Below are 12,671 nucleotides of genomic sequence, written 5' to 3' on the forward strand. Positions count from 1 at the left end.
CAGTGGCGAAGGGTGAAATTTTTCAAAAGGTAACCCGGTGTAAAAATTGGCGTCAGTTAAGATATCGGGGCAATTTATCGGCAAACAAAACTAAGACAACGGATTAGTCTTGATTCGAAATCAACAAACGTTGACATACATACTAAATTACCTATTATGCGTAAATAATTGAAACATTCATAAAATCGAACAATAAACGAAGATAATTCTCGATCCATTAATCAAAATATAAGTACTTACCTATTAATTAGTTATTATAACAGCAACAAAAGTAAGTATTAAAATTATAACCACACTACACTAAAAGTATCTGTTTATTTTCAAATTAAAACTATAAATGTAATAGAAATAGGTATCACGATCGCCAAACAGACCAACAGTTTAAGTCTACCTACATGATAAACTTATATAATTATCAATTTCAATTATAATCAAGAAAGGTTATTCGTTAACTTTTGATTGTATCGTGGTGCTACTTTTAATTCAGTATAATATCATATTATTTTCTTCTAACAAACATTTTGTGTCTAAAATCAAAAACTTTCAGATCTTCTTCAAATATTTTACCATCTAAATACTAATATGTGAAATCACCGACTAATAATATACTTACGTAAAGGTAGACATTAAACTGATCACAGGTAGTTATTTCCATTATAATACACTTTTATTTGTAGTTTCTAAATAAACAAAGCGCTGGTAACTAAATATCACATAACTATCAAAAAATAAAATGAATATGACAATTTACAAACACCGCAACTTTGTAGCATATTAAATTATGACGTTTGAAGGACGTAAAAAGCGACAACTATACAAAGTCGGTTAACGTGAAGCCGAACTAGCTCGGGTTACCTTTGCCCATATCTTCCGCGCGATTTCGACAAACACTGGCATAGAAAGTCATAGAAAGTGCTGCCATCTATATTAAAAACATACTACGACATTAAGCGCTTGACAGCGGGTTACCTTTGCCTGTGGCGTCACAATTTCACTTTGGTAACGGAATTTCTGGGGAACTAAATACAAGGTGCGCCATCTAACGTCATTTAAAATAAGTAATTGATATCGATTAAATTAACAAACAACGGGCTAATGGCCGATAGATGTCATTATTAAGTTATCAATTATAATTATTAAGTTAAGCTATTATAATTATTGTCCATTGTCTGATATGTTGTAAATTTATATTTGCCTATTAAATATATTGTTTAGTATCACCGAAAACCTAAAAGGGAAGCCGGTGGGAATCGGCTTGTATGGACGCTTCGCCACTGGTACGGTGGTTGTTATCGGGCGGATATAAAATGTATCCTACCACCAACTATCCATATCTTTGAATTGAAAAGCATTGTGTGCCACTGTATTGGTTTGTGCTGATCATTAGATGTTATATTAACACCCATTTAATCTTTTTATACTATAATTAAATATTAATTGGGTACTTTTATATCTTTGATTATGTATTTTAACAGAAAATAATACTTATATTTTTGTGCTATTAGTACCAAAATAGGTTGAAAAAATAAAATTGTTAGTCATGTGTGAAATCCTTTTGTGAACAATTGGGGCGTGATAGGGATATATAGCTATCTCTTTCTAACGTACACAGTGTTCTGGCCGGTGGCGCCTGGTGACGTCATAATTCATGCAACTCGTTTCTGTTATTTTACAGCTATCCCATCTAACAAATTTCAAAGCTGTAGTTAGTTTTTATAGCGTGGATTATTAAAATCATTTTTACGTTCAATTATGCATGACACATAATTTTCATATATAAATGTAATAAAAAATACCAGGTAATAGACTAGAAAAATAGAGCAGGTACTTTTTATTCGCTAAAAGTACACGGTAGTATTTTCATAACGGGTCAAGAGTGGAGTAATGACCAACACCTACAATAAAATTTAAAAATATCCTTTGACAACAGTTCAGTTCCACAGTTAATACTAGTTTTATTGAAATAAACGAGAAACGCCCGACAGTATAAATATTTGGTGGGACGCCCAATGCGTCGCCTCATACTATAGTGTACCCATCTATACTATTACAAATGGCCGTGTTTATGGAAATTGCTTTTAGCTACTTCTGCGATTTGGAAAGAATTTTTGTTGTATGTTGGGAATTGGTTTTGTGTCTATTTATATATCTATACTTATGATAAAAGTAAGGAATGGATTTTGATAAGGCCGACTAGGCTTTAGGGCGGCCGACCTCGGAAAAATAAAAAGATTTATGTACATGTTTCGTGTTTAACAAATTACCTATTGCTCCGCTTGCGTTTATATTCATTCGTTATTACTTCAGTATTTTTATCTAGCTTTCAAATAAATCCGAGAAGGAAAGTGTGAGAAAGATAAAATGAACGTGCGTCTAATGACCTCTAGAATATTTACGTCATAGACCTAAAAAGGCGACATCATTTGGCCATGTGCTAGCATTATCCTTTTCTTCAAAACATTTAAGGACCCCATTATTTTGCCTGTTAGAAATATGAGGCGAAAAAATATTGTTAGTTTTCACGTGGACGTAGTTCACAATATTCAATATTTTTGTGAAAAAATGGAGCAGTAATGGGGATAGCTTACTATCTCTTTCTAACGCACGCAGCGTTATTCCCGTGGCGCCTGGTGACGTCACAATTCAGTAATGCAACTCGTTTCTGTTATTTGATAGCTTTTCCTTCTAACTAGCGTGGATTATTAAAATTGGTTATACCTTGATGTCATATAGGCTATAGCCTCCATTGATAAAGGGGCTATCGCATACTTAAATAATTTTTCAATTTGAATCAGTAATTCCTTATATTAGCGCGTTCAAACAAACCAACAAACAATTTTTGTTTCAGCTCATTTTTTCCTATACTAGGTTATGATAGTGGCTTCGCTCGTGTGAAAATGATTTTTCAGAATATTCCTATGTCTTTCCGATGTAAATTAAGTAGGTACCTTTGAGAATTGTGGATGACTCTTGTCAAAGTTTTCTTTTGGTTTGCCTACTTTGATTGATTAAATATGATTTATTATTTTATATATTACATGGTATATCTGTGTTCTCTTTATCTACATTCGTTTGCTCTTAACAGACGTCAGAATATTTCCAACCTTCCAAATATATTATTGAGTAAGATTTTTTATCGTTTTCTCCGAAATCGGTTTTTAGTTTACAAAATAGAGGTTTTATAGGAAACATCGATCCGTCATATTGCAAGAACAGCTCGGGAATTCAATGAATATCCGTACGAAGCTAGCTTTTCAGATTTATTTGATGGTGTTCCATCTAGACCAGTGGTTCCTAACCTGGGGGTAATTACCCCCGCAGGGGTAAAACGGAGATTCTAAGGGGGTAACACGGGATGGCACGAAATAGTATTAAAATAGCAATAAACAAAATAATAGTACGGTAAAGGTGTAGCACGAGCGCTCTCATGCGCGCGGCTGATGGCGACGGCGGCGGGTGAGCTGCGGTGTGGGAGGGTGAAGCATGACTAGCGGCGGGCCGGACAGGCGGCGATGTTCATTTTGTTTACCTAAGCTTAGGAAGAACACGCATTTTATTTGTTCCGCCGCGCATTGCAGAAATCGTATTTTTGAATTGTTTAAATTCAAAGGTAAGCAGTGTTTGTTAATATCGTCACGTTAATATTGTCACGAGTGATTTGTTTACGTAGGTATGTGTTAGTTGATTTTTGTTTTAGGTACCTACAGGTGTTTTTGACATGGCTTCTACTTCATCTGGCAAAAAGCGCACTTATAAAGAAGCATTTCTACAATGGGGTTTCACAAGCATCGTAGACAAAAATATAGAAAAGCCTCAGTGTGTTTTATGTAATAAAGTGCTTAATCCAGAAAGCATGAAACCGAGCAAATTAAAAGAACATTTTGCTAAAGTTCACAAGGAGTTCGCAGATAAAAATATAGATTTTTTAAGAAAAGGAGAGGATTCTGAAGTCTTCCCGCATGGATTCTACAGGCAATATACAGAAAGCAAATGAATCATGCCTTCAAGCTTCATACAAAATTGCTTATCGCATCGCACGTAATAAAACCACACACTATAGGAGAGGACCTCATCAAACCTTGCTTGTTAGATGCAGTAGCACTTGTTATTGGTGAGCAACATGTAGCTAAGATTAAACAAATCTCACTCTCAAACACTACTATTCAAAGTCGCATATGTGAAATGAGTGCCGATATTCTAGCAACCGTTATTTCTGAAATAAAGGATAGTCCTATGTTTGCGCTGCAGTTGGACGAGTCCACAGATGTTGCTTCGTGTTCACAATTATTGGTGTTTACACGATACATTAAAGATGATGATGTAAAGGAGGAATATTTGTTCTGCAAGTCTTTGCCTACTACTACTCGCGGCGAAGACGTATTTCAAACGCTAAAAGAGTTTATAGAGGAAAATGGCCTAGACTGGTTAAAGCTGATTGGTACTTGTACAGACGGGGCGCCTTCCATGATGGGCATCCGTTCTGGTTTTCAGGCACTCGTGAAGCAAGTTGCTCCTCAAGTTTTCGGCTATCATTGCTTGATACACCGTTACGCTTTGGCTGTGAAAACGCTTCCACCAGATTTGCTAAACACGTTGAGTGACATAGTAAAATTGTTAATCATATTCGAGGCAGCGCCACTAACTCAAGATTATTCAAAGTTTTGTGCGATGAAGTTGGTGCTACATTTAATGCTCTTTTGTACCATACAGAGGTACGTTGGTTATCAAGAGGCAAAGTTCTAAGTAGGGTTTACGAATTACGAGAAGAAATTGGATTGTTTTTTGAAAACCAGAGAACACAAAAAGAAAAAGAATATTATGCAAAAATTAAAGACCAAACATTTATTCTAAAATGGCGTACCTTGCTGATTTTTTCACTGAAATTAATAGTCTCAATATTTCACTGCAACGAAATGAAACGAATATTTTGACGTTGCAGGATAAAATCGCAAGTTTTTTGCGCAAATTGGAACTTTACCAACGCAGAGTTCAAGCTGGTGATGTGTCAATGTTTACACAGCTAAGTGAGCAATTAGCAAATAATAATACATACAATAAATATAAACAAGAGAAAATCACGTTTGAAAATTCCGTGGTTCAACATTTAACTGCCGTGATAGACTCACTGCAGCAATATTTTCCGAACATGGACAGTCGTGAGTCCTACTCCTGGATTTTAAGACCATTTTCTACTTGCGTCGATATTTTCAAGGACGAAGATGTGTCAGCGAAAGTAGAGTTTCTCGGGCTGCGTGAGAATAACTCATTGAAAGTTGATTTTCAAAATGATAAACTAAGCACATTTTGGCGAAAAGCAGCTGCAGAATATCCCATTATAGCTGACAGAGCTTTAAAATGTTGATTCCATTTGCTACAACTTACAGATGTGAAACTGGTTTCTCAACTCTTGTTACATTAAAAACAAAAAGCCAGAAACCGTCTGAATGTTGAGCATGACATGAGATGCGCGTTGAGTGAAACCGAACCTAATATTGTCAAACTTGCGAATGCAAAGCAATTTCAACCTTCACACTAGTTAACTCCAAGATTTACATATTACTTTACTTGACTAGTTACCTAAACGTGCAATTTCTTAGAATTTAGTTAGATAATAAACATATTTTCGTTCGAATTTGTGTGGTTTTAATTATTTTAAATTGGCTAGGGGTAAACTCAATTCCCATACTTGTTCACAGGGGTAGTGACATTGAAAAGGTTAGGAACCACTGATCTAGACCTTATTAAATATTCGTAGAAAGAATTCAAAATTTGTTACTTATTTCTTTTCGAATAATTTTACTCGATGTTTGATTTATAGAATGTTTTTCTACTTATAACTAATGAAAGATAAATAAAAACATTTGTTTACTAATCATTGATATTTAAAGAATATTGTAGTTATTGACTTACCTATTTATAAGTATGTTATAAATAAATATCATAATAATTTTATGTTTCAGAAAGTAGTTATCTTCTATATTGTGTTATATTATGTATTATATAGTAAAATATAAAAAAAATATATATGTGGGAAACGGAACTTGCGCAGGAGAAGGAAAGGAAACGTGCGCGGAGAAAGGATAAGAGAAGGAAAAAAAACAAGATGGAGTGAGTTAGAACGTCAGTTACAGCATACGGTAACTGCAATAATTAAATAAATAGATTACTAACGACGTGTTTTGATTTGATATCCCAAAATCCGATACCATGTGTATTCACGCGTTTCATCTCAAAAAGGGTCGGTTGGTATTAGTGCACCCACCTTTCACCATGAGTATTCCGTCTGATGACGAGATAGGGTCGAGCCAGATCGACTACAAATTCCAGACTCCCAAACCAAAATCCAATATCACTGCCCGACCAAGGATCATAGAGCGGCAGTAGTTTACGCAAAACGATACCTTGAAGGCAGTCCAAAAACGAATCTACTCGTACCTAACTATACAAACAAAACAAGTTCTCTAACCATCAAAGACAAAGTAATATTATAAGCATTTCCCGCACGCAATATACGAAAAAATATCCAACTATAACAACTTATGAACTTTATTTTGTATACAAAAGTCCCTTGGTCAAATTAATTCCGGGGAGGGTTGTGTTTGAACTCAATATCATTTGCGCATTGGTGTTTGGCTTATATAAAGTGGTTAGTTTGTTATCGGGAACTAAGGCAGTATCAGACTTATTATCAATGCGAAAGTTTCTAAATGTTTGAGTTTGTTAGAAGTAAACGTTGAAACCGCTGAACGGTTTTGAATGAAATTTGGTACAGGATATATATACCTTATCTATCTCTTAAACAAACCAAATATTCACAAACTTTTGTATTTAATATATCAGTAAGATTCATGGCTGATCTTGCGATAGACATCACACTCTTAATAAAATAATGACCTATTACAAAATTGTTAATTTGTGACAATCATGGGAGAACTATATTTTGTTTGCTACCTTTTTTTTTGAAGTTGCTATAACATTGAGATTATTAAAGATAGGTAAAAAATGAGATCTACAGCATGAAAAAAAAGAGGCAAAAACATTAAAAGGTCGCAAACAGAAATTGGTTATTTGACGATTCCCACAAATTGGCAATTATAGAATGGGTCATTATTTTATTAAGAGTGCGACATGTATCTTTGTAAATGCCTCGTAGTTACAGAAAACTGCAGTTAACTGCTTCTTTTCGGCATGATGGTAAGTGGAGTGGGGTCCAATAGTATGTCGACTGACGAGAGATGATTACCTCTCGGCAGTCGACACAATTATGCCGGCCTGTTGGAAGCAGATATACACAGGCTGATCCCGGAACGCGACACATTTACGTGGGACACTATGGCGGGTTTTAACATCTTGTGTACGATGGTTGCTATCTGGGTGAATATAAAATATATCCTACCACCAGCTTCTCTGGTTATAATGCTGTCAATCGTGGCTTATAGTACTTGCAATGGCGTATGTAGGTACATTAAAAAAGTTTCATCCACACACACGGAACGAAAAATCCTTTTTTACGTGCGCAATAAACAAGTACGCTGAAGGTATTCACTCCCTCGTAAAGAGGTAATGCCTCGTTGGGCTAATAAAATAAATTTCAGCAAAAACGTGACAAAATGTAAAAAACATCGTTAAGATTGTTCAAATTGTGTTAGGATTAGGGTGGTCCAATAAATTCCCTTCTGATTCCACCTTTAGAGATCTGAATTTTATGTTTAAATGACGAGATGAGCTAGTCGCTCGGCTGATGGTTGCGGTTGCTCATAAATAACAGTAATACCTTTCAAAAGTTTTGAATTACATAATACTACGTGGAAATACAAAGCATTCTTGTCATGCTGGTGCCAGAATACTTGAGCTTTTCTGTTATTCAGATAGCGACCCATATAGGGTGTAAAACCCATAGTGGCCTACGTAAGTGTGTCGCGTTCGGGATCAGTATATCTGGCTTCAAACAGGCCGGCATAATTGCGTCGACTGGCGAGCAATAATCATCTTTCACTAGTCGACAGTTGATCGACTCTGCTTACCATCAGCTGCAGTAGGGTCAATTTGTCATGCTCATAAAAAAGTAATTACGCTAGCAACAATGTCTTTTAAAAAGCAACACAGCAGTGCCTTCTTCTTGTTGCTTGAGGGCAGAAATAGACAATCATGGCCATAAAAGCGATACGTACAATCTAAAAAGCTGTGCCTCTGTTTCTTTACATGGGTTTGTATTATATATCTATTTTTACACAAAACAAATATAACGTCTGGGTTATTCCTAATGGAATTGGCAATTTCTTTTCCCATTAATGTACACTAATAACTTATAGCTTTATTGACAGTTATATCGTCCTATTTAGATTGTATCAAAGTATATTTTCGACGTAATGCTGAATTAATTATTTTAATGCTATACAGTATATAAATACAGTTGTTATGAGAATCTGTAGTGAAGTGAACAAGCCAACATGGAAGGCTTATTGAACGATGTTTACGGCTCTGAGTAGATCTATCTAATGTATAACATACAGCTTGCATGCAATGGGATTATTGAAAACATAGTGTGATAGCATTGTGTCTTATTATTTTTTTTGTCTCTTATTTTATATTTGTATGCATTACTGGGTTGTTACTTCTCTTGGTGGCGGGTTATTTCCTATATCTTAATTATATTAAATTCTCAGTTTTTGTGGAAATTTAATTCAGTCATGTACTACTTAATTTGCTTTATTTTTATGTTATTCATTATTGCTTGTATGTTTCCCTTAAAAATCCAATAAATAAATAAACCTGAAGAGTGTGTTCGAACCCTGTAATGTCAGGAACTATTAAAACGATTTCGATATTTTTTCTACCAATAGGAAGCTGCATTACTCCTAAGCCTTATAGTCTTCCTTTTTATCCCTGAAAAGTTTTTCACGCGGGCAGAACAACAGGGAAAAACTAGTGATACATAATATTATTACTTGTCACTACAAGCTTTAAAAATGTTTGGATGTTTGTTAGAAGTAAACTTCGAATTAGCTTTTCAGATTTGGATGGAATTTGGCACACGGGTAGAGTATGTCCTGAATTAACACATAGGCTATTTTATCCCAGTAATTGGCATCTATGGGAAATGATATAAATTGTTAATATGGGTTTTGAATAGCCGGCGCTGAGGTCGTAGTTGTGGCGTTACTAATTGCGAATTGTTTAGGGACTTTTATAGTGGGAAAGATTTTTCACACGCGCGAAGCCACGAGCAACACTTAGTATCTTAATTTTCATATAAAAAAGTTATATAATAAATGATATCTTTAAACCGTCTTTTCAAAATAAATATTTTTTAAAGAAATACTGGAACGTACCTAAAATTATGACCATCTTTATTCGAGATTATGGCATTCGTTAGTTCTTCTTTGAAAAAGCAAAGGAACAAAGCCACACAGCCCAGAAATATTACGATACTTAAAGATGTTAATTCATAAAAAGATGATTCATTTCATTTCTTTAGAGCTCATAAGACACGTTTTTAGCAAAAAATACAGTAGTACATCAATACAACAGTTTTTATGATCTTCGATACATCGCACGATACTATCATGAATATGAACTGAGTTCGTAACCACTTGAAAGGCATACGGTTTAATATTAAATCAGCCTATTCGTCGAAGCATATCGTATTCAAAGCTGGCGTGTTTCATTTGAATATTCATTTTCCGGGAGGCAATTAAACTAACCTTCAATCACAGACCTTGCCAAGACGTATGTTATTTATACTCACATCACGCATTTATCCCCGAAGGGGTATGCAGAGGCGCAAACATTGCACCCACTTTTCGCCAAGTGTGTTCCGTCCCGTGATGTGATAGGGGGCAACCCTATCGCCATATCGGGCACAAATTCCAGTCTCGGTGCTGATACTAAGCAGAAAATCCCAAATATCACGTTGCCCGACTCGGGATTCGAACCCAGGACCTCAGAGCGCTGCTGTACCGTGCAGTGCAACTACGCCACCGAGGCAGTCATGTTATTTATAGCTGATGATTTTGTTTGATAGGTAATCTTTAGAACTACTGCGATTAGAAAATGCAGATATTAAGCTATATTGGTCTCATTAGACGGAGAAGGGAGAATGAGACTCAGGAACTTAATAAATATATCCCGTCTGAACACAATGGAGAAGCAATTCTTGCCCGGATTGACATGTGAAGTTTGAAACGAACTTGCCGCAAAAAATTGATTTTATGATGGCTGCTATAGGTATATCCAGATTTATGCGAGCGGATGAGTCATGGTATAAACCAGAAATCAGAGAGAGAACATTTCAGATTTCAGTACGAACCGACCCAACACCCACTTTTTAATTATTAATCTCTTAGCGATCCACCGGTATGTATTACTATGTTTCAAATACAACGGCGACTAAGTGGAGACGTGTCTCTATGGTCGCCAGAATTATGTTGTCCTGTCTTACCAGTTACAAGAAAGTTTGTCAAAATCAGTCACTTTGGCAGGGTTTAACTATAGTCAATGTATATATATAAAAATGAATCCCTATTTCCCTTGGTCACGCCATCACGCGTGAACGGCTGGGCCGATTTCACTATTTTTTATGATTTCAGAAGGTTCTTATGAAAGAAAAAATTCAAAAAATTGCGCGGAAAATTAGGAAATTTAAGAAAAATTTAAGAAAGTATTAATTTTATATAACTGTCAATTGTTTGAAATAACTGTCAGCGATTGAGAGAATGCGCGCTGCAAATTCATAGTTAAGACGGGACGTCTGTCGGGTCAACTAGTTGAATATGAATATGCATCACAGTTCCTACACAAAAACCTTTCCACCAGAAGTCGGTTCAATAGTCATTTTTAACAACGTAGTCTGTACACCGAAAAATAATTCGCGTAACACAAAGGATTGAGTAAAACAGTAAAGAGAACAATGTAGGGAATCGTTTAACGAAACATAAAAGAGCTCTATGTAGAATGAAGGTTTTTTCATACCACAGCGTACGTGTAGATTGGATTCGCTTTATTTTCTGTGTTATTTGACTTTTGTTATACATAAGAATTTATATGCTGCACGTATTAATATCTTGCTGTATTTGGGCTAGGGTTGTTGGATAGAGTTTTTTTTGGTAGGTAAATGAGGGTTATTGAAGGGCATTTATTACCATAGTAAAGAAAACGTAATAATAATATAATATCAGCCCTATATTATATACTGGTCCCACTGTTGGGCACGAGCCTCCTCTACTACTGAGAGGGATTAGGCCTTAGTCCACCACGCTGGCTTAGTGCGGATTGGTAGACTTCACACACCCTCGAAAATTCCTATACAGAATTTCTCAGGTATGCAGGTTTCCTTACGATGTTTTCCTTCACCGTTAAAGCAAGCTATAATTCACAAAGAATAAACACATATTTTTTTTAGAAAAGTCAGAGTTGTGTGCCCTTGGGATTTGAACCTGCGGACATTCGTCTCAGCAGTCCGTTCCACAACCAACTAAGCTATCGCCGCTTAGAAAACGTAAGACATTAAAATCGCCTGTGTATCGAAATACGTCCTACCGTTGGTGGCAGTGTTAACCTGACCATTTACTGTCGTTCATTCCGTAGGTGACAAAATGAAACGAATTGTCACTTGGGTGTCCTTTTGTATTTTGTACGATAGTAATTATTGCAGTGCCTGCTGAGCAAACCCTCCATGTCCTCTGTTAGTCAATTCGATTGACAGGATATGCCATGGCGGAATTTTCCGAACGCTTTTTCTTATAGGCTAACGCTTATTCTTTTTCTTATAGTTGAATGACGAAACGAACATTTCGCTCGCGTATAGTAAGCGAAACGATCGACCATAACCAGTGCCTACACCATCCAGAATTTTGAATTATAAAATCCTATCCGCCAGTCTACTTCTGACCCTGAGACATAATCTTATGTCTCATAATGCCCAGAAATTACGCTGGCTATAAATTGATTCAAACCAGAACTAAACAATGTATGCGCACTGTTGTTTGGCGGTAGAAACAGACGTTGCATGCTGATATACTTATACAGACAGGCCTTCGCATACAAGAGACCTATAAGGAACGCTTTCAATCGTCATGAAGGTTTGCAGTCCATGTGTGAATGCGTGCCACCCCTATACCAGGCGGGATAGCCTAAATTTACGATAAACTTTTCTCATATTTCCCGCTGAAAATTGAATGCTTCTTTTCCTTCGTAACGAAAACAATGTTTTTGTTTCGCTACAAATTTTTGAGGAAAGTACTATATTAACTCCATAAATCACAGTTCCTCATGCAAGAACAGGTCAGAAGTTAATTTAACTTCCAAAAAACTTGTATGATGTTCGAGCCCTACGTGGCGTTGTTTGGAACAAAAACAAGTATTTAAAATGAGATTTTAATCCCTTTGCGATAATTTTTTATACAAATATATTAGTATCTAGGGATAGTGTTAAGGTTCAAAGTTAACAACGTCACACACCCGCTACAATACATAATATAATATAATAATATAAGCCCTGTATTATATACTGTCTCAATGCTGACACGGGCCTCCTCTACTACTGAGAGGGATTAGGCCGTCCACCACGCTAGCCTAAAGCAGATTGGTAGACTTCACACACCCTCAAAAATGGTATAGAGAATCCCTCAGGTATGCAGGTTTCCTCATGATGTTTTCCTTCACCGTCGAAA

Source organism: Manduca sexta, chromosome 16, assembly GCF_014839805.1.
Source record: "Manduca sexta isolate Smith_Timp_Sample1 chromosome 16, JHU_Msex_v1.0, whole genome shotgun sequence".
In the NCBI taxonomy this organism is placed as follows: domain Eukaryota; kingdom Metazoa; phylum Arthropoda; class Insecta; order Lepidoptera; family Sphingidae; genus Manduca; species Manduca sexta.